This window comes from Rhea pennata, chromosome 3 (genome assembly GCF_028389875.1).
Source record: "Rhea pennata isolate bPtePen1 chromosome 3, bPtePen1.pri, whole genome shotgun sequence".
In the NCBI taxonomy this organism is placed as follows: Eukaryota; Metazoa; Chordata; class Aves; order Rheiformes; family Rheidae; genus Rhea; species Rhea pennata.
This window is the reverse complement of record NC_084665.1, coordinates 122,202,860-122,225,107: the sequence shown is the minus strand read 5'-3', so window position 1 is coordinate 122,225,107 and position 22,248 is coordinate 122,202,860. Positions and strand designations below refer to the sequence as shown.

General features: G+C 44.6%; 1 protein-coding gene across 5 annotated transcripts in view; it reads right to left on the bottom strand.

Annotated features, from left to right (window-relative positions):
* Positions 1–22,248, bottom strand: part of EVA1A (eva-1 homolog A, regulator of programmed cell death) — a 215,849-nt gene that overhangs the window by 47,341 nt on the left and 146,260 nt on the right. The window contains exon 1 of one of the 5 annotated variants that reach the window (XM_062573208.1): positions 21,308–21,407. The exons of 2 other annotated variants lie outside the window; for them this stretch is intronic. The gene's annotated coding sequence lies outside the window, so the exon portion shown is untranslated. Of the gene's footprint in view, positions 1–18,661; positions 18,711–21,116; positions 21,170–21,307; positions 21,408–22,248 lie in introns of those variants that run through there. 2 more of the 5 variants (XM_062573209.1, XM_062573211.1) reach the window with 2 other exon arrangements.

The window sequence follows — 22,248 nt, the reverse complement described above, 5'->3', positions numbered from 1 at the left end:
CACTCACTTGCATACCTGGAGGTTTCTGCTCTGAGCTTCACCTCAGCTCCTGCTCCCCTCCCCAGGCCTGTGGAAGTTCAGATATTTTTAGCTGTTTGCCATAACTGAAGGAATGTCTTTTGCTATGTTACCTCATACATAAGGGCAACTCCGCCAAGATAAACAGGGCCTAAGTGTGATTACACCAATTTCAGCCAGGGGAGAGAGCTCGCACCACATTAATGTGCATGCTAGAATCACAGTATCTGGAATTATTAGTATTTATGGAGCATGAAATTACATTCCTCACTTCCTCACCTGGCCACACAGCTAGGTGGAGGAGGGAACTTCAGATCCTTCTTGCTCGTGCCCTGCTAAGCACCTCTGAATGGGGGAAAGGAGGGATCAGAAGACACACAAAGACACTCCCACAAAATGAGAGCATGAAAAAGTGAGACAGGGAACAAGATGGAGAAATTACCACTTTCCAGGGGGGGTTGTCCCATTAGCATTTAGAGCCTGAGAGGCAGAGGAGGATTCTTGGCCTGGCAAGAGCACCCAGCAGCCTGAGACCCAAGAGTGCCTTCCAAGACGGGGCCTTTGCAGGAGCATAGGCCATAAGGAAAGCCAGCAGCCAACAATAACTCAGTTTCTGGCCTGGGAAATCTGTTCTCCTCCAGGTGCTCTGCTGGGCAAGTACTTTGCTAATCACACATGTACACCTCTGTAAAGCTGTACTCTCATCTCACTAGAGCCATCCCAAAAGCAGAAAGTAATTAACACCCTCCTGGGCAAGGAACCAAGGATTTAGTGAGTAACCCCTATTGTGCTTCAAAGGCCAACTAATTAATCCTCAAAAACACCTCTACCTTGTAAAATCAAGCCTAAGAGTTGCCTTTTGCAAGTGAAAAGAAAAAAAAAAACATTAATTGACTTGCTTGACTTGCCCAAGGCTAACAGGCAAATCAGTGTCAGCATAAACCAAGCCAGCAAAGGCTTAGTAAACTAAAGCCAGCAAAGAAGCCGTCCTTGCTCTGTTGCCGAACCGTCTACATGGTCTCAGGCCCATAGGACCCCATCTCCTTTCTGTGTCCAGCCTGTACGCTGGGCTTCTCTCTTTCACATAGCTTTCTGCAGCACAAACCCATTCGTGGTATTAGGACACAATTTTACCTGTAGGTACTACTAATGGCCAGCACTAATGGTAACTACTCAGAGGTTTGGACCTCAACACTTCAGCCATGCCAGTGAGGAAAATGCTGATAATTAGAGCTATTCGATTGCTCCCAGAAAACTTTTACAGACCCTCAGAAATACATGGAAAGCTAGTTCAGTGCACGAACAGAACTTTCCCCATGCTATTCCGAACCAGCAAATGTATGTTGAATGAAAATCCCTGATCCATATAGAATTGGTACACAAACAGGTTCAAAATGAGAAACTACTGAAATACAGGTCCCTGGAGCCCCACTTTAATGATTCTGCATACTCCCTGAGAATCACTGACCTCTCTTCTGCCACAGCCCAAGAGCTACCCTACGCTGTGTAGGTTGTTGAAGTATGAGCACTTGCTGGCTTTGCACTAATGCAAATTGTAATATAGGTGATGGCACCCAAACAGATAGTTAGATCCATCCCCTCAAAGGGCCACGCATTCATCACGGTGCATCTCGTGCACCTCATTTATCTTCCTCTCAGCAGTGACAAACTCGGTAACAACAACAACAACAGCAAGGCTTAATCCCTTTTCAGGGAGTTCTTGTCTGCAAAATCCTCCTTATGAAAGACATATGTGAACCTGACTCTTCAGTCAGACACAGAAAGCCCTGGTATATGCAGGAATGAATATTTATCTCATACAGGATCGCCAAGAAATAACGGGGAGCGCCAAACAATGAAAGAAGTAAATCACTTCAATATGACAGGCTGGATTTGAGAAAGATTTCAGGCCACGGATATAGAAATCAAAGACCATCATCTCTGCCAATCCCAAAGGAAAACAAACCTTTCCTCTCTCCAGAAAGAAAGGTTATAAGCCAAGGTGAAGAGAATTGAGAGTGAGGAAGGGAACGATCCACTACTCCGAGAGGCACATTGCAATAATCAGAGCGTACACGTTACAGGAGACTTAATTTAAAGCAGAGACCAAATGCTACAAAGCAAGACGAAAAAGAAAAGTAATAGTAAAGGAATGTTATGAGCAACAGGAAACCCCAGGCACTGAAAGGGCCTTGCTGAACACTATATAAACCATACAGCACTAGCTGTACCTGAGACGGTCTTTCATATTGCACAAATATTTAATTCCTCTGCCAGATCATGTGCTTGATTTTTTTTCATTAGCTAAGATCAAAATATAGCATCTAATGAAAGCTCTAATCAGCAGGAATAAGAAAGATGCCAGTCAATTTCCTGGACCAAGACAAAACAACACAGAAAATTTGGGGGGTCTGAGTCTTACCTTGGACTTCTGGCAGCAAAATTCTCTGGCCTCTCCCTGCTCAACAACTGGGAGTAAGGGGAGCTTTTGGCTTTTTCTGCTAGGGTACAGATCCTACAGACTGCAGACACAAATGGTGCTTTTTGCCCCTTCAGCACTGGCAGGAAGAGCAGCCGCAGAGCCGATTAGCTGCTTTGCTGAGCGCAAGTGAGAGGCTCGGACACAGCGGAGGGTTTTAAGTGGCAACGAACACAGGCAGAGCACCACATCTGCTCTCCCTGACGATGGAAACACCAAATCCAGCTTTTAGAGTGAATATCAACAGCAGCTCCCCAAATGGGTGAATTAAAAAATCATCATTGCCAAAAACCCAGAGCACCCAGCTAAAATCCAGGAGGTCACTGAGCAGCAGCTCAGCTGAGCTCATCCCTGCGCAGGGACCACGGCTCACTCACCCGCTAACGGGAAACATTTGCTGGAGAGACCAAGTCAGGGCTGGGAAAAGGGTCCTGAGGTTTCCCTGCATCCCACCCTGTCACACACACTCAGTACCCACCCCTTCACCTCATACCACTTTTAGGACCTTTGCCCACACTCAAAAAACACATGCATGGGTGGTGACAAGCCTGAAAGAAATGAGCCAGTGCAGAGAACTCCAGGCTGTTATCACTCACCAGCTTTTGGACCCAAAGCAATGCTGTCTTCATTTGCCAAATATTACATTCCTGCTAACTGGCTCTGCAAAAGTATGAGATTCTGGTCACATAAGCTCTCAGTCTTTGAGCTTTTTTCTTTTTGCCCTTACCAGTTTAAAAACAGATCTCAATATATCCCTCAGACAGATCATTATTTCAATAATTCTTTTTGTTGGTTTCATGTTAAAATGTTCTCAAAGTTTCTTTCCAACATATTAGTAGCAATTTAGGAGGCTTGATTCTCAGATGATACAGGGCCAGTTACCCCTCTCTCTGAAAACCAACTAGCTTTTACTCTTGCAGTCCCTAGGGAAATCAAGGCTACATTTTACGGAAGGATACTGTGATTAAGAAAATATGCATTGTTTGCTATTCATCCACCACCACAAAGCAGTTTGGGGGCAATGTGGCACTTCTACCCTTGCTCCCTCTGTGTCAAATCTCACAGCAGAGGACGCAAAATTGCTTTAGTCTTCTAGTTGCCTTCTTCCCCAGAAGGACACCAAACCTTTTTGCAAGCTGCAGAGATGATCTCACAAGTTTCTAATCACAAGCATTTCAGCTGAGGGTGACTGCAAGTGATGAGTCAAACTATGCAAGCTCTGTTCTGATACAAGAGCGTAAAACTGCAACCGCTGCTACTTGGAACGTGGCCACTGCTTAGCAGAGCAGAAATATGCCACCCACTTGCCGAGAAAAGCAAGCGGGAGTCATCCATGCAATGTGTGAAAGGTTACATAAAGCTGGGGGATTTGCGCAAATATCAGAGAGCTGGCACCACCAGCTGAGGCATCGATGTAATCCTGGCCCATACAGTGATCCCCTGCAACCTTTTCCTATGGTCCTTTTCCCACTTTAACCCTTAGACATCCCACCAGGGAGGCAACAGCTCCAGGAGATGAGTTGCTTCAATGCTAGAGGCTCTAGGTATAGTTTAAAGTTGCCTTTCTCCAGCCCAAGAAACAACAGTCGTTCTCCCTTTTCAGTCCAAGTGAGCCCCATACGTGTCTGCAGGCTGTCCCTAGCAAAGGACACAATCACGGGCACTTTCACATTGCTCTCCCTCATGCAATTCTTGTTTCTCCACTGCCAGTCTCCCCTGGCACTGAGAAACCAAGCTTTATGTTTTAAAACATTTATCTATTCTTCAATTGTCTGTCATTTGAAAATCTTCTCAAAACATTTGTCTTCTCATTTCCCTGCTTACTTTACAATCTGAACATTATTGAAATGCCATTTTAGAATATTGGTTTCACTCAAATTGCAAATAAAAATGGATTTTCTTCAAGATAATGAAATATATATTTCATAACAGACAGGAAAATCTCTTTGAGTCACCCTTGTACAGAGAATAATGTGGTCCTGTTTAAGAGGGCTGTGTAATGTTGTATAACACAACTTGTTGAATGGTTTTCAGCATGCAAGAGACCGAGGGTTAAGCACTGGTGTGCGGGGGAGATCGAGGATTCAATTCCTGTTCACAGTTCAGCATTATAAGGCCCAATTATTCAATATGTGTTTCCACTTTCCCCGTTGTGATGTAAAGCAGTGCAGTAAAATTTGGCATTTACCCCTCTCTGTTCTCAACTGCACCTATAACTATGCCGCCAGCTCTACAGCTCTGCTAAGCTCTCGGTAAAAGGTGGGTTAGTGGGAGCTGATAGCTGGAGAAGGTAAGTGACTCTATCTCATATTGTACTTAAGCGTTTTGCCAGCAACACTTTGTCAAGTGTGAAAACTCACACACACATATCTGGCATTGCTATACAAACACAGCACCCAGTGCAGAGCACTGCTTAATGCTTTGGTTCGCCTTCCAGGCAACAGATTTAAGCTACAGGGGCAAAATAACTTTTTGGCAGAGATTACCTGTGTCTCTACTGGGCAGTTTATTAATAGAGGTTGGTTGCTGGAACTGTAAATCCAGGTAAGTAAAGAAAACCTTTATATGAGGAAAAAGGGGAAGAAAAAAGGTGTCTTTACAAAGGATATATGTGGAGTCCCATTGTATGGCTGTGAATAGGTACTGCAGACTGATCCACAGAGATATTTAAACACTTAATTATTTTTTTCCATCAGAGGGAAGCCCTAAATTCCTCTGTGCAACACAGTCCAAATGCCTTCCCACTTTGAATCTCATGCTCTGTTTACGGGCTTGTTGTGAGAGCTAAATGCTGCCGATCACCCATTTCCCTACCAGAGCGGGGAGCTGTCAACGGCTTCAAAGAAAAAGGCTGTTCAAACTCCTGCATACAGAGACCCCAGCTGTGAATCTTCCAAGCTAGAAGGACCAAGAGAGACAACTGAAACAATTACAAGCGAAGCAAAGATCTAGTTAGGCAGGATCTCCCCCCACAAAGCTTCTCCCAAAGGAGATAATTATTGGCTGCTGAGCTGCCTCTGGTAAGTATTGTCTCTGCAGTATTAGAGCTCGTTGGTTATTGCTGTTCATTGGTTGGCCAGTAAAACTGACACATTTGGGGTTTCTTACAGGCAGAATCATACAGTTCTGGCTGACAAAGCTTGGAGTGGGAGTGGACTGGACCTGCAGAGCACTGGTGATACCAGCAGATGGATGCAAATAGAGCAGCTCTGTTTTATGGTAGACAGGATCCCTCTCCTTGTTCAAGTATTCCCCGAAGTTACCTTAATTAAGCACAGCAATTGCATTGTTTTACAGACCTTTAAATCTACAAATGTGGCTCTTGGATACCTTCTGACCAAGTGTCTTCAGTGCAGCTGTAAAACACCACAAGACTATGAGGCATGTTAGGGTGAGGAGACAAGCACAGGTTCAAACCCTAATCCACTGTCCATGCATGTTGGCAGCCACTTAATCCAGAGAGAAGCATAATCCTAGATCTTCTACAATGAGCCAGTCAAGACAAGTCTTTGTCTGAAGCTACCTGTGACATGACTAGACCTGCATGCTTCTTTCCAGGAGCTGAGGAGGGAGGAGGACTCCAGAGAGTCTCCCTCCTTCCAGCACCACAACTCAGCCAATCCCAGCACAGGCTTCCCAGCATCATACAGGAGCAGAAGACTTCCTCAGGCAGGCTTCAGCCTCGACTGTATTGCAGCGCTGTTACCACTGCCTCCCAGACCAGCTGCATGCCCAGAGTCACAGCACCAGAGTCTGTATGGAGACAGCAGACACTCTGGGCCAAAACTCGGCCCTGAAAGGTGACACACAAGATAAGCATAGCAATGATGACTGCATCAGCTTCTTCTCCGCTGCATCTTGGCCCTGGATCATAGAGTCTCCTCACAAACCTGCAAGAATTTTCTTTTTGGAGTCTCTGCTGAAACTAGCTTGAGATTCCATTTAATACTGGTTGTGAGGATGTACTTAATGGGGCTGCCATAGACAACTCGCAGTCTTCAAAATACTTCTCTTCACAGCATCACTGTGAAGCAGGGCACTCCTCCTAGTCTCATTTCACAAAACGTCATCTAAGATGCTCACTCACATTGCCAGTTTGCAACAGCCCAGGGAACTGGACATGAGGTTGCTACCACTGAGGAGTTCAAACTGAAAAAAATATCCCTATGCAGACATTTCCTTAGGAAAAAAGGAAACAATTCTGCCAGAACTGCGGCAGAAAGGAACAGTCTCCAGTGCTCAGAAACCTTGAGGCCAGTGTTTCAAACTCAGAGTCATCTACATCTAAGAAAGTCTTCTACATCTAAGAAAACAGGACAACCAGAAGTACAAAAGTGACCAAAAGTTGTCACCAAGTCTCTGTCTCTTGCTGCAAAGGTGGTGGACATCTGTATTTCCTCACACTATTCTTGTACTTAAAATAAAAATAAATGAATGTCTTTAGTTAGATCTAACCTAAAAGCACAGCCATATCATGTGCCATGGCCCTCTAGGTGCCAGGACTGAAACAGGGTCCTACAGAGCCTGAAGGGGCACAACCTCGCCACTTCAGCTTACCAGCAATTATGAGAGCAGGACATTTATGACACTTCCCCTCCTGTATTTTCTATATAAAAATAATACTTACTGACCAAAGCTACTTTTGACAAATACTTTTGAAATGACAACTCATGTACATCAGTTTTAATCTGTACACAATGAGGGACCAGGAAAGACATAACCTATAATACTTGTCTTAAAAATGCTATCATTGCAATGTTCTCATCTACCTCTGATTCATGGGAAGGAACCTTTGAAATACTAAAAGTTATTAAATCCAGAGGCAATACATTATCTCTAAAGAAAAGGGAGAAGAGGTAGCTCCTTGAATCTCTTAATAAAGAAGCAAAGGAAATTGCATCATGCCCAGATGGGAGACTATCACAGCTTGGCATTATTGGCATCACTTTCACAGATCCAGACAGACTTGAGCTAGAGAGAAGAGCGCCAAAATGAATGCTGAGATCCAAATCCCCCTTGGCCATCCTAGAGTCTTGACTCAATTTTTGTATCTTGTTACTATTTCTCATATAAAGGGAATGAGGTCCCTGGCGTAACCATACTCATACTTTGAGGGGACTGAACTTTGCTACTCAGATATATTTCTAATGTGATTCTCAAACAACATGGGAAAGGAAAGTTAGAATTCTTTTTCTCCAAGTGTCAAACCCACTAACTCTACAAAATGAGACTAAGCTGAAAAACTACACTTGTCTTAATTTTCAGAGCAATGTAAAAGAAATGAGAAACAGTTTTTTGACTGAATTTTCCTTTTTTTTTCAGTGCTGCATTTTTTTTCCTGATCCATTATCGCATCAGTAGCAACATTTTTTTTCATCTGGCCCCATTCCACCAGCTTTCAGGGTCAGATAGTGGTATTTGTTTTAATGTAACAAATATGGTTGTTAACCAAGAAGAGGCAGATGTTATTCCTGAGAATGTTCCCTAAGCAATCTCAACCACAGTTTCTTCCATCTGAACTAAATATATTTAAAAACTTGTCTAAAGTAACTACTCCAGAAACCAATAAATAATCATTTCTTAGTGGAGAATGATATCCCTGGCCTTAGTTCCCTACTGCCATGCACCTTATCACATACACCTCCACAAAGCGTTGTAAGTACTGCCGGATCTGATAAGTGTCATTTTAGACTTTGCCTCCCCTGGCTCATCCAGGAAGCCAGACAAGAGAGAATAGGGCCAACAAATTTTGGAAATATTTTTCTGAACAAAGCCATCACCCGGTCAGGTGGTTTTCTAGTCATCAGGACGCCCTGAAGACTTTGTGTGTGGAGCCCCAGGACGCCCTGCTCCTAGCCTTACCCCAGCTGTAGCAACTCTTCAAAAAAAAAGGAAAGGAAAAACTGAAATCAACGGGAAGCCACTTTCTCAGCAGAGTAAGTGAAGGCAGATGATCTGGCTCCACAGCCTACCAGCATGCTCACAGCCAGTTACTACAGGGCCACTAAGAAGTAATAATTCTTGTTCATCTGCACCAACTGAAGCTCCAGCAGACATGCTCCCATCTGCTATCACTCCATCAAACATGCTAACAGCAGCCTTGCGCTCGCATGGGACAGTCCTACAGCACTAATGGCAGAGGCGTCTCCTTTAGGGGAGCAGATTCTCACTTAGCCTAAACTGGCATTTCCTAAGGACCTACTGGGATGGTGGGAAGTAGTAGAAGAAGATGGCCAAACAAAGCTCTAAACCTAGAGAAGCAGAACAGACATCAACCACAGTACACAGGACTCCAAATTTCAATAGGGTCCTCCAGATTTACATACGAGCACGAATGACCTGGCGTTGCAGAGGTTAACCTACGACAGCAAGGGGAAAAATATTTTAAATTAGAAGCAAGACTATTTATTAGCCAAGATAAAAACCCCCCTGTCCATGGGGATCTGCCTTGGTAAACACAGAAAACACAAATCAACCTAATCGCCTGGCCAACCCTTCACCTCACATCAAGCCCATGTGTTGAGCCAGTCCCCTTTGCTCTCCCTGCAGGAGCCTGCACAGCTTTCCCTCTCTGAAGTTTGCTTACATTACTTGCTCCCTTTGCTGACTTTGGCAGCTTGCTCAAGCCTTTGCAAAACTATTTTTTCTTGGATATACTTAATCTATCTTATTTTTATCCCATCTGTGAGAAAAAACGGGCACAAGCGCAAACAGATCTGCTTAGCAATGCTGCCAGCTACACGGATCCCGTGACCTCCTGGTTAGGCTGCTGCAATGTTTTCTGTTTATCTGGTACAGCTCTTGTGCACTCACCCATGTCCTATCTCTAACACAGAATGCATTTGCAAGGACTCTTAAAGGTTTCTTAAAGGTGAATTAACTAATTCTCATGGCTACTATATTGCTGAGGGTGGACTTCCAGGCCTTCCCTTTCCAAATAAAATTTTAAATAGGTTAGACTGAAAATCTTAGTGAGGGATCTCATGCATTCTCCATACATGGAACCTGTAAATTAAATTGGATGCACTCCCTGAAAGACTCTACTATAGTTCAGGCTATCTCAAACAAGGATACAGAGCCCACTAATGGTGCAGGAACTACTTCAAAAAGGTATGGCGCCAAGTACAGAGCCAATAACAGCTGTACTAATGTCAGCTGTGATGATGGTGGAATTATCATTGCAAAGATGGTATCCCCTGAAAAACCAAGTTAGGGTACCTGCTCTAATTGAAATAGGAATTAATTAATTTAGGGAAAATCTATCCCCATTATCCAGGAGGAGAGACCGAATGATCTCAGTAGTCACTTCTTGCCTTTTATTTAGGAGCCTATGAAAATAACGGAGTCATCTTATGTGGCAAGATGGCCATCAGAAGGATGTGACTTCAAAGTCTCAGGTAATAGCTACTCTGACAGATCATTTCACTGTGTAGGGGAAAGGGAGAATTACCCTAAGGGAAAGCAAAACGTCTATCAGTTTTGTTTCATTCTTTTTACTCATAAGACAGGAGAAAAGATAAAAGGCTGCTGTGCTCACTGGATGCACATACGGGCAGACTGCTTTTGCTAAAGATGCTGGTACATCCCAGGCTCCCTTAATGGTCACAGAGCAGTGACTGCTCCATGCAGGGCTGTGCTGGCTCACTGTATGCTGGAAGCCCTCTGGATACGGAGCAGGCAATACTGTTGCTCTCCTTCTGCCACTCCAAATAATACTGTGTTGGTAAGAGTCTATGGTTTGGAGACACTTGATGATGTGTCATTATCAGCAGGAGGTCTGCAAAACCACTGCAAGCAACTGTTTGTAAATCTATGGGCACATCCATTCCCACCAGCTGGAAATAGATGAGTCAGTGACTCTAATAGGCATATACCAGCAGTATTTACAGGAAGGTAGAGCATGCTTCTTTTTAAAATCAATACTTCTAACTAAAATTTCCTGAAGTAAATGAGTAAAGCAATGATTTTTTGTAAAACAATACCTACTTTCTAAGTGCTTTGCTTATTTTACACACTCCCTCCTTCTGAATAAAGAAGCAGGACATATGGTGGTCCTTCAATTAAAAAGGACTGACAAGTCAAGAAATAATTTTATACTGCTTGACTTTCTTGCAAAAAAACTCACAGCCCAGCCTGTGCAGCACTGCCAAATATCATTACAAGCTGAATAAAGAAATCAGCTAAATTTTGAATGTTCATCTCTTGTTTTATTTTCTCTCATTTTATTTGCTGGGTCCCCAGCCAGCATGGGCATGTACACATATGGGTCTTCTCTATTTGTCTGTAGACAATGTCCTCACATGTTCTGGCCTGCAGATGAAGGAATTATTCCAGAGGATGTTGCTGTGGGGTGCCCTTCTTAGCATGCCAAGGAGGTCTGAGTCTTCTCAAGACACTATGTCTCCTGTGCTTTCCCCACCTCTGGAGACAGCATAGCTCCATGGGGCACCTCCTCAGCACCCTGTTAGAAGCACAGCAAGGTCTTTCTTGTGGAACTCATGCAGAAGAACTAGAGTAGATGGATGTCTAGGTCTATATAAATGACTGCATTTTAAGTTCTCCTGGAAAAAATGTAAACGTGTTGGGGAGGGGAGGGTGAGTTAATGTCTTTTCCTGCTGCTCGATCTGGCTCTCATCTTTTCTGACTAGCCTTCGTCCATTCCTTTCTGAAATGTAGGAGATAAAGAAGATTCCTCTTGTGAGACTGGGTGGAGAAGGAGGCACAATCATAGGTGAAGCAGGGGGGCATGAAAGATCAGGAACGCTTGCTTTCCTAAGGATTTCACTCAATCAAATCACCACCAAACTGCAGGGCATTTCTAACCGCTAATCATCCACTGCCTGGAAACTATTTTGAATGAAAGTTAATGTACAAAATCTGGTTGATGAAAGCCTTGAAATGTAGATCCTGGGAAGTCTGTGAACTCTAACAACTGTGGAGAAACAAAACCACAGTTTCTTTTTGTAACTTTGATCCTATTTGAGGGGCAATATGCAGACACATGTAACAGACATTTTTTCATCTCTATTTTCCTCCCAAGGATAACATTTTAACTCTGTAAGCAGCTCTATAGCTACTCCAGGTAGCCTAGCCTCCATAAGTTACAAGAATTAATAAATGCTAGAGATTTTTACAGTCTCTCCTAATGAACAGCAACAGCAATGAGCCTCAGATCAGACACAAAAGCTAAACTGAAATGAAATAGAAGAATTTGGGGTTGTCCCACTGTACCAGCCTCCGTGTAGCAATATAATACATGAAATACTCAGAAGAAGAAATCAGGAATCACCCTGCCTTAGCACTGGCTTCTTTTATTTATCCTTCAAATCTTACAGGGAAGATTTGTCACTGTATATCGCACCATCCATGGCAGTGCAGCTGAACTATCTATCCACCATGGATGGCGGGGAAAGGCTGCCACAGATACCCTCAAGCAGTCCATGTTTCTTCCTGAGGGTTTCTGAGCATGCTTATTTCTTACTTCTCTAAGTCATGTGGTTCAATGGAAATGACAAGGTGAAACTAATTCCCTAAAAGCCATGGAGATTTCATGTTAAACTTTCCTATTTCATGTGCTTTTGATCCATGGGTTCTTATATCCAAAATGATTTTGAAGATTGAAATATCAAGTCAATTTCTATAGACAAGAGCTCAAATCTTGATGGAGCTTCAACATTTCCCTGCAGTAATCTAGTCTCTACAGTCCCCATCTCAAAAACTCTGCTCAAAAGCAGGACCCCAAACTTGAGAGAAAGGAAAAGATGATGTGGCTCTTCAGTCACCTACCTTGTTGCCAGTTCTCAAAACTGTAATTTCCCAGAAATAAAATATTATGCACATTTGGAAGATAAGCCAGACAGAACCACAACACGTAAGCTACATCTATTCAGCAATAAAGCAAGAACAAATATTGATGAAATAGGAGATTTTTTTCTGAGCCCCAGTTTGGGATCTGTTTTTTCATCCAGAATCAACAAAACCTTCATTTACAAATTTGTGCATACATGCTTTGAAAATTTGCAAGACGTGAGGTCTCATCATATCTTTTCTGAGGCAACACATACAACAGAGAGTCAGGGCAGTATTTTCTGACTGCCCTCATTATTAACACACAGCAGTCCCATAGAGCTTTTCATCTTTCAAGTATGTTGCAAGCAAGAAGCAATGAACTCTAAAACAGATGGCCTTGAGGTAGCACTCCCATTTTGCAGTTGGTAAGATTACCTTTCTACCATCATGAATGGTAGACTGGTAGAGGACACGGCCTGCTTAGCTCCTCCAGCTGCATTTAGTTCCTCCTTAGATCCATATTAATTCTGATGGCTGCACCTAAGACCCATTGCAGTAGAAGTTTAATATGGGTGCCTGCTTCAAACTGTGCTGGTGTGAAATAACTCCAGGCTGCCCAAGCGACATGGCAAGTCAAATTAGGAAGTGTTATTTTCACCCTGTTGAACAGCCCTCTAAAGTTGTTTCTCTCAAGCAGTGTAATTCTTTATTTCTTTGCCTGCATTCCTATATTTTTCAGAAAATACCTCTACTTCTTCCTCTCCAGTTCAGGTTGTTTTTTACTGTTTGCTGCACACTTTCACTTTATCTCTGAGCTGACTCAAACTGTGTGACCTCTGCCATTACAGCAAAGAATCAAAGGTCAAAAAAGCTCTTAGGCTATTTCTCTCTTAGTGAATTAATCAGCTCAGGACACAAGCATAGGTGCTGGAACTTGATTGTCTATGCTACTACATAGTTATCTCCCAGGCTTCTGGCCTGAGCCAACCAGTACCCTCCCAGATAATTCCCAGACAAGGCTCAGGAACCAGCATGTACCAACCACTCTGAAAAGATGAATCACTGGAGCAGTAAGTGCTTGCAGACACAGGTGCTTCAACCTTTCTAAAATTTCCCCCGTCATCCACTGGGGCCATCAGACACCTGCAGTTCCCAGCAGCAGAGAGACTGGAGACAACTCACAGCCTGGCATCTATCTCCCAAAAAACATTCACAAAATATATTCTCTCCAGAGAAGGGAACTTATTTATCTGATTCTAGAAGCCACTTGCACTACTCCAACAGGAACACCATTTACTTGTGCTTTAAGGATATTTTACACATTCAGAAGGGGCTAAAAGCAGCTTAGTGTATGCAAGAATGGGTGCCACTGAACCTGCAGGTGTCCTTTAACTGCTATGATCACACACAATAGGAACAGCAAGTGTTTCACAGCTAAAACCCTACTAGTTCAGGGCAAATGAGTGCACTGTCTTTATCACTGTTGCAATGCCCGAAAAATGAACAAATTTGCCCCCTGGGCTGAAGCTAAAGGAATGAAATTCTTGAGCCCTGCCTAAAATCACATGGGTCTGCTTGGTTCGTCTGATGTTGTTCCATGGTGATTCACCAGCACTTCTCTGCCTGGCTTTCTGCTTTGCTGTACGCTACTTGGCAGGGAGCTGTATAGTTAAAGCAGTGCAGAGAACAAACTTTTTACAAACAAGCTCTTGCCTCACAGAGACAACTGCAGAAAATTACACAACAGGCAAGGTCTGGGCAGAATCACTGAGCATTTAGTGTTGTTTGAAAATGAAGTTAGATTGCAGAGAAAGAATCCTTCTTTGATAGCCGTGTGATTCCCTTCCTCACAAGCCTAACTTCTCTTTGCAACAGCAACAGGTAGTGCCTTGCAGACTGCTTTACAAATACCGATTAACACGAACTAAGGCCAACAGTACTCCTCTGGATCGCAGCCTCTGCTTTGCACCTGAAAAAGCCAAGCGACGGCAAGTTGACTTCAGGCTATTTGTAATAAAAGCCTTACCTAGGTGTCACAAGAACTATCCTCTAGGCATCCCACCATGACCTAGAGCACCTATCTAAAGTGCACAGGTTTCCAGTATGGTCAGTAAAAGCACACTGAGTTTCTGGTGACTCAGAAGCTGTAAGTGTTCATCTACCGTCCCGGGAGCCAGGGTGACTGTGTAGGGCAATTAGGTGTTCCTGCAGGCTGAGTGAGAACCCATGGAGAGCCGGCTGACCAGAAACACTAAGCCCAGGGAGATATCTGAACAGGCACCTACCTCCTGGCTTGGTCCTCTCAGAAAATGGTTCACACAGCGGAGAGCCTTCTTCCTAAACGTCAGCTGAGAAATGGCATTAGCGGTGCATGAGGTGCGCTGTGTCTGACATAGCACCAGCCTGGAGGAGGAGGCGACGCAGACCCCACGCGGGAAGACGCAGTGAGAAAGAAGTTAACTTGACAACTGTCGCGGCACGCGTGGTGTGCTCCTTTCTCTCCGGGGAGGGTCTGTGCTGCCACGGGTGTTGTCACTACATACCACCCCTGTTTTAAAGCAGTCAGTAGGAACAGTCAGCATGCCAGGCAGGTTTGCCTAGTAAGCAAACAGAAGGGATTTCAAATTCGACATTTGTTTGCTTTCTAAACAATAAGACTCACTACTGAAAGCTATGGGGACTCTAGCTGGCCCCATCTTACACCCAGAGCTTCCATGCAGGCCCACTGTCCTGAGTTTAGGGCAGAGAAGACAGGAGACAATCTCCTGGATGCAAATCCTAAGGAGTCGGGCACCCTCCTTACACTGCCGGTGCTCTCAGCCTCCCAGGCTGGCTGAAGAGCACCCTTCTCACTCCTGAAATGCAGCAGATAACAAAAACTACTTTCAGACTTCTTAAAGAAAAAAAAAAAAAAAAAAAAAAAAAAAAAAAAAAAAAAAAAAAACAAGGAAAGGGATTGGCTTGTAAGAGCCAGGACAGAGCAGCTCTCTGTTCACTCCTGATCTCCATCACCAGCTGTTGATCACTCCCTGCTTCCAGCTCCTACTTGGGGAAGAGAGATAAGAGAGCGTCCCAGCACTTTGGGCATATCTTTTCTAAGTATTTACTTCTTCTTCTCTATGTATACCTGGCACCCGACACAACACCTTCCTGTGACATTCATACCATCGTTGCTCCCGACAGAGCTTTTTGTATTTGCTCTGTAAAGTACTCAGCCCCAAAACTGCTAAATACACTAATCTAGTTGTTACCAATACATTAAGGGGAAGCAAAGAAATAAAAAATTTAAGCTTACAATCTGCCAGCTAGTCCAAAATCTGAGCATTGTGTTTAGTAAATAAAGAGAAACAACAAACCAGGAATCAGTGGAATTTGAGTCTTTCATGGTCACTGATGTAGTAAATCAGCACTGCAATTTAACACAGCCAAATGTAGTGTAAAGTAATATGTCTGAGGGAAAGGACTGAATTTGAAAGGACATATTTAAATGTGACATTCATGCACTATACTACCTACGAGAAGGAGGCTGGTTTCATTAAAGAAAAATAAACCCCTGAAGATTATACAGTTGATGGATGTATTAATAAATAATAAAAAAAAAGGAATCCAAATAGAATTTTAGGCTATGTCAGAGGGAAACACAGTGAACAGTGAAATAAAAGGGGCACAAAATGTATATTATGAAGCTAGTGAAATTAAATCCAACTGGGAAACTACTGAACAGTATCTAACAGATAGTGTGTCAGATACCACATTCTGTTTTTACAATCCTTAGTAAGCACAGTGACTGATGGCCAAGAAGCGTACTCCAGATTTAATTAGTATGCCTTCTCTGTGTATTTAAGTTATAGTAGGACATGCATATTTAAATTATGGCAGCTTAAAATGTTCTCAGCTTTCCATCACACTAGTCTCTGCACAAAAAACTACTTTGAAGTAAGACGGTCAAAGAGGAGAGAGTAGGGAGTGGTGGTCTTTCTTCTGCAGATGGTCAATGCAGGAGGAAAACGTTGAAATATCTTGGTCATGTGTAGAATCAGGGACAGTGCCAAAATCACCTTGGCCAAATCTTTTATTTCTGTAACCACAGAAAGTGTCTGAGGAGTGCAGAACATTTTACAAATTGTGATACAAAAAAATGCCTCCTCCAGTGAAAACTAGCTGCCTCTGATGTGGAAGAGGAAGAAGAGTGAATTGTCACCCTTGGGATAAAAGCAAAGGAACTTTGGCCATGGGCAGCAAAGGAAGATTTTTGGGAACACTGGGTGGTTCTGTAATGTTTCAGATGGCCAAGAGTACATTCAGAGTGACTCACCTTCAGCAAACTGCTGGGAACTTGCATCAGAAAGATGAGGTCTGAGATGCTTTAGCCAGGATTTCCACCAGTGGCTGTCTGGAAATCAAGTATCTCACAGCGAACACTTCAGCCTTCCTTAGAGGTCAAGTTTATTCCCAGTGGGGAAAGAAAACCTTTAACAGTTACCAGAATAAGCTGATCAAGAACTAAGAAGAACTGGAGAAGCAACAGGACTGGCCTTCTCCACTCTATCTCAAAGAAAAATCTGGTATTTATTATAAAATTCTAGCCTCAAGCTTCCTCCCACAGGATAGAGCAAGGAGGCCCAGAATTGTATGAATTAACCAAAAATAACACCTCCACGGAGGGAGATGATAACTGAGGGGATTGCTAATAGGATGCAGAGGCCTCTCACCTCCTGCTCACCAGTTCAACTCTAAAAGAGGTCAAGAGTAAGGAGGAAAAGCCTCTGGCTTCAAGACTTGTGTTTAGTAGCATGAGACAAAACAGCTGGTACCCTTAGCCAGTTTCCCAGAGAGCAAGTAGTTCTGCCACAGGAGCCATCAACACATCAGGCAGCTCCATCAGAAGCCCCCAGTCAGAAGCTGGAAGAAGACAGAAACTGGCCTTCCAGCCTCAACATTAATCCATTTCATACAGCTGCAAGTCACGCAGTGACAAGGCTCAGACTGGTAGCAAATTTCAGTCTCCAGCAGCAAAGATGTTTAAAAATAGCCAACGCAAATAGGACACTGTTTGGGGAGGGAGGGAGAGGCCTGCACCTTTTTGGATGTGTTTGGCCAGCTGCGGGGACATCATCGTGTTGATCCCAACCATTTCCGCTACGCATCCTCATTGCTATGGCAGTATCCCATAAACAGAGCAGTGAGCAACAGCTTCCTGGAGCAGTGAGGCAAGCTCCACCCTTAGGTATTGACACTGCATTAGAAGAATGAAAACTGATATTTGTACATGACAGCTGAAGACTTTGGTGCATGCAAGTTTAGCTTAATTTGTGCATTAGCACTTAAACACCAAAGAATCAGAGCCATAGCTAAACAAGAGCCAAGCAGGTGAACCCCAGGGGTTTGATTCAGTCTGAGGGAAATGGCCAGGATCAATCCAGGAAGCACCCTCAAGTGTTAGCAGGTCAAGTCTGCCCCAGAAATGCTGCTACTATTGCCCAGGGGAACCGTGGTAGAAATCGAAGCAGGCAGCAGGCAACATGTGGCTGTGTAGTAGACTGGAGCAACCTCTGGCAGGATAGTGAGAACTGCACCAATCTAACACCTCAAATACGGAAAAGTAGCTCAGAGAAAAGAACTTACCAGAGCCATCGGAAAGCACCAGCCCTTACATTTCTCTCGTGGAGATGTCAGCTATGACTGTGGGCCTATGGAGCAGCTCTGAAGGTCTGGCTTGGGAACTAGAAGCAGCCCAGACCTGCATGTCTAAGCTGTCACAAAGCAAGGCTTGTTTGCCCAGTACTTGAGTAAGGCACAGAAGGTGGAATGGAAGCACATGCTCACCTATCTTCTTGCAGAAAGCTTTCACGGTCTGAGGCCTCTTACAATGCTGGTTCCCCAGCTGCCGTGAAGAAACCCAGAAGAGAGGATTTACCCGGGGTAATACTTTGGTGATGTAACTTAAGACAACGGGATTAAACTGAAACAGACAATTTATGTTGTGCAACAGGAAATATTTCCAGACAGTAAAGTCTGTTGGGCTCCAGAACACTTTCCCAAGGTAAGCAGCAGAACTGGAATCACCGTCTTTTGACTCATCTGTCAAAGCTAAGTGAACATTCAAAGTGTAGTAAAGATAACATTCTTGTGCAAGGAGAGAGATGGGACAAGGACCCTACTCATCAGCATAAGCTTTTACATAGAATAAGGTTCTGCTAATAGAACAAGAAGCTGAAATTTTAGCAGGCAAGGAAATCAACAAAGCCAGAAAGCTCCCGTTGGTACTCCAGACCACTCAGCTCCATCATGATCTCACCCTCAGAGGGTTTCTCTTGTCTTTCTTTCTCCTGTGCAAGTTGCAGACAAAAGGAGATGAAGGGACTGCTTCTTACCTGCCCTCAACTGCTGTAGATCAGGAATAACTTCACTGAAGTCAGTGGACTGATGCCAGCTTAAAATGAAGTGGAATCAAATTTAGATCCCAAATAGTTAAGGATGAAATCATGTTGTTCTTATCTCAGCCCCCACATAGCTTAAGTTTTAGGACAGTTCAGAAACAGATATTACCAAAAACTGCATTTGAAACAGAGCCCTTAGCTCACCTCCCAAAATCCAAATAAAGGGCTAGATTTCTAGTGATTCAATTCCTATTCACTCTTCAGGCACCTAAAAGTGGCATCTGAAGTGTAGTTAATCCCCCCTAGTCGCTTTGCACAGGCAACAGAGAGAGATAAACCCCTCCCAGAGATGATTCAATTCACCAAAGAAAGAGCTGATTTGTCTGTTGGACTTCTGTAAAAATGCCAGTCTGCCACTCTGTTTACTTTCCTATCAAGAAATACAAAACACAGTTCCAGACAATACTGTTTCTTCCTCTCTTTAGAGGTGCCAGGAGTGATTCCTGCTGCAGCCTCTGTCCTCCCTCTCCTATGTGAGCTCTTTAGCCTCTTGGCTACATTTCTGCCAGTAAAGCAAACGGTGCCGTAGCCCACTCTCTGGCCCTGAAGCCAATTAGCACAGCCCAAGGTGTACTTATTATTAAAATCTCTTATGCTCTAAAACAAGGTGGCCATATCCAAACTGCCTTTTTAGAGAGATCGTGGCCAACGTTAACTCCCAACAACACCCGGGAGTTGTCCCAGGCCAAAGTAATGCCCAGGGCCTTGCTAACAGTGTAGTAGTATAGACCATCAAGACCAGCTCACTGGAACAGACACAGCCTAGCTGCATCTGGAATGCCGAAGGCGAAGAATATTTTTTGAAAGATCAGTTAGGAGTAGCCTGAGAAATAGGAACACCCAAAAGAGTATTTCTACTCAGCTCAGTTTTGAAAATAGGCCTTTCATATAGGAATTATGGAACAGATTTGGAGGTTTTTTACCTAGAAATGGGTTCCAGGCACAGCTGTCAGTAATGCCTCCCGGGTCACCCGCTGCTTATGGCAACAAGATGAACGAAGCCAAGGCTGGGCAGGGAGCATGAACTTTCCTCAGCCATGAGAGATGACCTGCCTCGGCTGGAGACCAAGGGAAGGAGTCACACAGCTGTTATCTGTGATGTGCTCGAGCCTTGCCGAAGGCCCCCTTCTCACATCGTCCTCTTGCACCTTCTCCCACTGCGCTCCCACCCTGAGGAAGGGGGCCTGGGGAGGACTCTGCTACAAAACTGACTTAAACGAAGGACGGCTGAGAGAGCAGTATGAATTGAGCAATGACTTGGAAGTAGATACACTGTACACAAAGCATTAGGATCATTTTTCCCAGGGCCAACTCCCTGGCTTTTTTCCCCAACTTTTAATTAGCTGGTAAATACTGTACAGATAATTGACCTTTCTAAATGCTGCCGAATAGCTGGAGGTGCTGGGAGCTAATCCTGTCTGTGAAGACCCTGGGGTAGAGCAGCACTAGCACTGACTCTATCTGCTGGAGTATAATGCTCTGCAAGTTCTTTTTTCCCCTCTTAGTGGCATGTTGAAATTTACTGTCCTGTGTCAGTGAGTTCAAGAAAGCCTTTTAACTCTGAAAGCTCGGGGAACTAGCTCCAGCACATGCTTCAGGATTTATCTGTCAGCTCATTATGCCTCGTTTGTCCAAGAAACAGTCAAGACGGAACGAGTCAGGATTGACAGAAATAGCACATGAAGTCACATTCTCTCCACTTTAAAGCACAAACGCTTGTGTCGTTTTCTTACAAAATAAATAAATATATTGTGTGAGCAAATAAGGAAATCTCAGAGAAAAGGCATCGCAGGCAGGTTTTGCAGATGCCAACTGATTTATGCCTGCTCCTCTTTTAGTGAATATAACGCAGATTCTAGTAATTATCAGTTCTTTCTGGTTAGAAAAGCTATCACCGGGACTGTGCACACTCACAAGCCCCTTGAATGCTAGAGCAAAGAAAGCCTGAGGAAAAATCTTCCACCGGAGTAAACACTAGACTGAAGCTGAAAGACAAACACCTAAGTGAAAATGCTGTGCACCCAGTGCTGTTTCCTTCACCTCTCTTCGCTGCCGTTCCAGGTTTCTGCACAGCTCCACGCTGTTTTCTTCCTCCCTGAAATAGCTTTTTCCTTCCATCCGCTGACATATGGAATCACTAGTGTATGCAAAACAGCATCAACACCGGTCCTCGCAGCCGCTGACCTCCTCTGTAACGCCCGTTTATCAAAGCCTGGCGCGGGGCTGCCGGGTTACCCAGCCAACATCCCTTCCTCTGGCTCCCCTGCTGCAGGGCGGCACTCACCAGCCGGGCACTCAGACCCACAGCACCAGCATCCCGCAGCTGCATCGCTCCCGACCCCTCTCCCCCCCGGCACCGCTGCCTTCTCCCCAGCGCACGTCTGCCTACCTGCGCAAGCAGCCCAAGGACCGTTACTGCGAGCCCTCCGTCGCCTCCCCACATCCCTCCCGGAAAAGTTTGCAGAAGAGAGGACGCTTCTGCTCGTGCCGCCTCGGATTCACAGCTGCCTTCCCCGGTCCTGCAAAGTCCCAGCGGCCACGGCTCAGCCGCCCCACTTGCAAAGAAGAAAGTTGTTTTACCGTTCAGTTCTCGGCGTTTCCCCAGCAGCGAGCTGGGAGCCGAGCCCGTGGGGATGGCAGAGAGCAGGAATGCAGCGTGACAGGCGGGAGCATGAGGTATGTTGGCGTTGCCCTCTCACATCCTCCCCAAAAGCCGCGAGTCGGGAGCGGGTGAGCGTGGATGTGTGTGCGTCTGCGGGAGGAGAGCGAGGCAGCGAGCGTTTTGGAGGGCAGTAACAGGAAATGACACAGAAACTTCACCAGGCTCCAATCCAAACTTGGCCCCTGACATGAAAGGGGAGACAAATGGGGGGGGGGGGGAAGAAATTTTTCCCCCTCATTAACCAGCCTAAAAATCTGCTGACTGGGGAAAAAAAACAGTACAGTGACAAGTTTTATTAAAGCAGGGAATGAATGGGGGTGAAGGGATTCCCATCAGAGTTTATTTGTCTGAGCAGGAACAAGGTGGTGAATTTAGACACCCAGAGCGAAATACAGTTGTGCTTCCTCCCCCCCACTCCATAGACCCTTCCCCACCACACGAGCCCCTTGTTTTCTATGACTTTATGGCCTCTCTAAATCCCCCAGATACTCCAGCTCACATCTAAGGGGCTGCAGGGAAGAAGGAAAGTTCACCAGTTGTCCTATGTGTCCCCTGGACTGCCCTGCACCCCTCCAGGACAACGCTGGCTGCAGGTCATGCACAAGCGAGCCTGGAGAGGTAGCTTTCATGCTATGTAACAACTGCATGAAGAAGAAGATCATGGTGGGCATGTGGTCAAGCCCTTGCCTTAATGGATAAAAATCTACTGCTTTAACTGAATCAAGCTGAGATGGGTACCTTCCAGCAAGACAAATGCTCTGAGCACTTTTCCTACATACAAAACACAAGAGGACATCGGCTTCTGCTCTGGGTGGCAGGTTTAAGGCATCCCTTAGACCTAAGAGCTTGCACTGATGTT